The following is a 5,528-nucleotide window of genomic DNA, read 5'->3' on the forward strand; positions in this document are numbered from 1 at the left end:
GGGAAACATACTTTCTTTATGTACTTTTTGGAGTTGAAAAAAATTATACAATGGAATCATGATTCTATTGTGTTATTTTGAAGTGAAAAAAATTACGCAACGAAATCAAAATTTTGTTGAGTATTTTTTAGGAATTAAAAAAATTATACAATAAAATCATGATTCTGTTGTGTTATTAGAGGGAGGAGATTGCACAATAGAATCATATTTCCGTTGTATAATTTTTTTCACCCCCAAAAAGTACATAATAAAATTATAATTTTTTTGTGCAATTTTTTTTCATTCCAAAAATTATATAACGAAATTATAATTCCATTATGTTTCTGTCAAAAGGACTTTTTTAGAATAATGCTAAAAGGCACCTGTGAGTAGTGCTGTTAGCAATTTTGATAGTGCCAATAGCAACTCTCTTGATGGTACTGTAAAACCATTGAAGCACAAGAGGAAGATTTGGAAGTTCTTTTGTACCAAGGACTAGTATTGAATTGGATTTATTTTTGTTAGAAAAAAACATAATGTAGAATAACAAGCAATCATCAAAGAAGCAAAACAAGGCAGTAATGATATTTCAGAATGAAAATAAGGCAATCCAGAAGAAACAATTATGCACAAAGAGTAAGTTAAATTTTAAAGATAAGTGTAAAAAATTAAAGGGTAGGTTGAAGTACGTAAATCACTCTAATTAAATGAAATGTCCTTGCGCTAGTACTTGAAATATGATGAGTTTCTCGTCCAAGATACGTCACCTTAATGGATCAATTGTGTGATCTTTAAACCAATGGACTCCAATGTTCCAAAAAGACTGAGAATCATTTTGCATTTGTTTCTTTAGTTGTAGCAATGTAGTAGATACCTTATAAAAGAGAGATGAGCTTTGGAAGAAAAGCAAACCTGTTTACATATATATATAATTAATCAATTAATTAATTAATTTTATGTTCTTTGTTTTTAATGCAGCATAAGATTATATTTTCAGTACAAGGTACCTTTTGAGTTTGAACCTTAATTAGATGCTATTATTTTTAGTTCTACGCGGTGATTGCACATTACGACCCTGTGCATGTATGTATCTTGATATAAGATTGAAATTTGTGATTTAGACACACTAATTGAATAGAAAACTATAGTAGAAGCTATCCTAGAGTTGTAACAACTTTTACATAAAATAACTTTGTCCAAAGAACTTCTAAACACACTCCCTCCCCTCTCCACTCAGGTTATTTTCTATTCAAATTTTACATAATAAATACTGATATAGAACTTATTAACTGCTCACAATTAGACTAGACATACACCTAACTACTTCTAAAATACATAACTGAAACTAATAACTATCTATCACCACATCAAACATACACTACACTGCACATAACTAAACTTGATTACTGTGTACGTACAATCATATTAGACATAAAATAATTAATTGCTCATATAGACATGTCACAAGACAAATTCTATCTCCTACGTACACCTCTTTTTGGAATAAATTAACCTTCCAAATGGGAAGTTTCTCGAGAGGCTCAGATTTGCCACCAGATCTTTTAGTCCTTTGAATTTCTGAGTTCTATCACATCACCACCCTCGATCACAAGCACCAGCCTTGTCCTTAATTAAGGCTAAAAGTAGAAAATTGGTTTTGTAGTGAAGAGTTTTCTTCCCATGCATGTTGCATCCTCAGCGGAAAAATCCTTCCAGAATTCATTGATTCTTGATGTTTTTCTTGATTGTAATCTTATATTATCATTGTGGGCTATAATATAGGAAAAAGTATATCAGTATTGCATCATCACCAGGATTTTTGAATATGTTGTTTTAGGAGAAATTTGTTAGGAAAAATATTTGTTTATAGTTTAAAAAGATATAAAAAAAAGTGTTTTTAAAAAGATATATAACTTAAACACGTACTATGTCTTTGTCTTTCTGATTAAATTTAGGGTCTCCGGATTTTGGCTCAAACAATTTTGGCACACACATATGAGAAAACTAAAATTCAATCGATGCTGCTTTGGTACAGGATACATCTTTATTTAATAAAATCAAACCACAAACTCTTCATCAGATTTATCCAAAAGATTATAGATACGGATTTCAAAGTAATCTAGATTAAATTTAAATTATAAGGATATATAGAAATCGGAGGTCTGCCACCAATGGACGTATACGACTACAGCCACCATACACCTCTCTCTCCATCATTTCAAAGACTTTTAACCTGGTTTTGTCTTTGTTTCACTTTTTTTATTTCTATCTAATATTTATACTATAACACTATTATATATATATATATATATATATATATATATATATATATATATATATATATATATATATATATTCCTTCTTTTTCTCTCTTGGTGTCTGTCAGCGTTCACGTGTTATAATGAAGGGAAAGCTTCGCCGACGAATCACTGTAACTTTTTCTAAAAAAATCATTAGTTCACTTTATAATATCATGAAAACATTGTTAGAATAAAGTTTATGCAGGCATTATTATGATTTATACTCTTCGTTTCCTCTTCAATTTTGGAACTTAAAAAAATAAAAATTCCTGTGGTTTTTAAAATATCGCCCTCATGGTTCTCCAATGAAAAATTTGTTTGAGTGTTTAATAAATAAATATTTTTTTAGTAATTTTTAAAATTTTATTTGAAGTCACTTTTTAAAAATATTAATTTCTATCTTTAGTTTTTATATTCTTTTATTTTTATTTTTAATATATTTATCTAATTTTTTAATTATTTTTTTAAATAAATCATGATTTTATGGTGTTTATGTTATTTTATATTTTTTAATTATTTCAACCGCTATTTTTATCGAGCACTTATAATTTAATAAATTAACTTATGAGTTTTTAACTTTTAACTATCAATTAATCTTTTAGCTTTCAACTAATTTTTTAACTTTCAACTAATTTTTCAAGTTAATTTTAACCAACATCACAATATTTAAAAACCTATGCTGCTTTTACATATGATTCTGTTGCCCTACAAAGAGTTCTCCATTTAATTTGCTAACACTCATCACCGGTCCTTAATTTCTCTCCATCTGCCAATTTACCGAAAATGATTAGACAGACACATGACTCAGCAGAAACAATCAATGTGTGATTAGCGATATCAGTTGGCGTGGAAAATAGCAAGTGGGAGGTTGATTAAGTAGTATGCGTATACATACATGTAATATTTATCACTATCTCAAGGACAGTTTGTGTAGATTAATGATGTTAGTATGGAACTATGTTTTAATTTGCGTTCCTAAATGGGTTCTAAGTATTGGTAGGTAAGATGTCATTCTATTAATATACAATATTTTTATATAATATTTTTTACATTACTATTTTTTTATCACATCATTTATCTTGTAAAACTATTCTAGATAACAAAGTTCACAGTTGATATATGTTGAGACTTTGGCAAGTGCACCAAATCGTCACAAGTAGTAAAGTACTCGGAAGTCCGAGTGTCGAATACACATGAACTTTGTTTGTACTTAGATTAATGCAAATCTAATTTAAAAGCAAGAGATAAGAAATTTAAAATAAAAGATAAAGAAAGATAAGAGATAAGGTAAAGAAAAGATAAAAGATTTAAAGATAAAATTAGAAGATAAAAGGATTAAAGATAAAATTAAAAGATAAAGAAAAAGATGAAAGATAAGAAAGATAAAAGATTTAGATAAAAGATAAAGATAAAGTCAAGATAAGATAATGTTGGGAACTGACTTGCCTAGTCTGCCTAGGATGTATGAGTTTATGATTTTTTCTTTACCAATTCAGGTATTTTTTCCCACCCACATCTATTCATTTACTTGCTCCTGATGCCTCACGATGACAAGCCTATTTTACCTATCTATCCCCCAAATGCCTTTGTAAAGACTCAATAGATAAAATGCATGAAGTTCTAATTCTAGATGTTTGCTTTGACGCATGGGCATAATGCAATCACTCTATGCCTAGCAATGATTTTATTATGATATCTTTTCTTCTTGTTCTATTAGAAGTTATCCTCTCCCGAGCGTCTAACCCCTAAAACTAGTGCATGCATATCTTCTTTAAATCTTATTTAGGAGTTATCCTCTCCCGAGCATCTAACCCCTAGCAGAATATAAAGATAAGTATGCAAGGTAAAAACAGAAAAGAAAATAGGAAAGAAAAACCTGATATTGATAAATAGTGAAGAGTACATCATACATCACATTGGTTTCTAGGCCTGCCAGACCCTAACTAAGGGTTTAACCACTCATGGCCATTGAGGGCTTTACAATGAGGAGGGGGTGAAAGAAAGGGAGTAAATGAAACCCCTAAGAGAGGGGGTTCTGTCGTGGTGTGTTTTTGTCCCTTGGACTGGCTCTCTATTTATAGTTGCTAAAGTGGGCTTTGGGCCTTCGTAGGCGCGCTTAGCGCAACACCCCCTCGCTCAACGCGTGTAGATCGCGCGTTTAGCGAGCATGTTGTAAGCTTAGCGCGTGCTTCTGTTAGATCGCGGGCTTAGCGCGCGTGTTGCAGGCTTAGCGTGCGCTTCTGTTAGATCGCGGGCTTAGCGCGCGTGTTGCAGGCTTAGCGCGCGTGTTGCAGGCTTAGCGCGCGCTTCTGTTGGGTCATGGGCCTAGCGCGGCACGCGCGCTCAGCGCGCGCATTGGACTGGGCCTGTTTCAGATTTTCTTTTTTTCTTCAATTTTTCTGGCCTTTTTGCTTGTTACACCTCCAGTTTTTATATCTGCAGCCAAAATTCAACAAAACATCAATTCTTTAATATTTAAGCGCAAATAACTGTTAAATAATTATTTTTAAAGACAATTTTGCCTTATTTTCTATTATCAAAATACAATTATTTAGCAGTTATCAATATACATACTTAAAACTTAAATATAAAATTACTAATTAAATTAAAATAATTCTTATATAAGTTGATTTATGTCTTCAATGGTTCACACCATCAATCTTACCGTACTCTTTTTTCTTTCTTTTATCTCATAATTTTAAAAAAAGCCGTACAATTTTATTGTACTAATTAAAATTATTTCTCATAATTTTGCTATGGCAAGTTGACAACAAGAAAAAGGCATTTAGCATGCCTGGTGTACATAACTAGTCACATGATCTGTTTCTAGTAGCCAACCAATACTAAAAAATGGTCTAATCAAATGATAAAGTAGTATCCTTTGTTCAACATAATGACGGCAAATAGTACAAATGTTCGCCGACTTTGATTTGAACATTCCATCACGTTTTAAAGCACAGAGCCACAGTATTTGGAATAGGTTTCAAACAGAGAAACAGATAACTAAAAGAAAAAAATAATTTTTTCGTAATTTTATATAACTTCTTTTATATTAAGAAAAAGATAAGTATAAAAGAGATAGAATCACAAGATAAGATATCCGATATATTGCACAAAGAAATATTATGAAAAAAATGTCTAAAAACAATGTTGCTTTAATTAAAACGCGCTAAACTACAATTAAATGGTTTTTAACCTTTATGCTTAACTAGTTAAGTACGCGTGCGTATGTATAAGTAAGTCGAAAAA

Source organism: Glycine soja, chromosome 4 (assembly GCF_004193775.1).
Source record: "Glycine soja cultivar W05 chromosome 4, ASM419377v2, whole genome shotgun sequence".
Lineage (NCBI taxonomy): Eukaryota > Viridiplantae > Streptophyta > Magnoliopsida > Fabales > Fabaceae > Glycine > Glycine soja.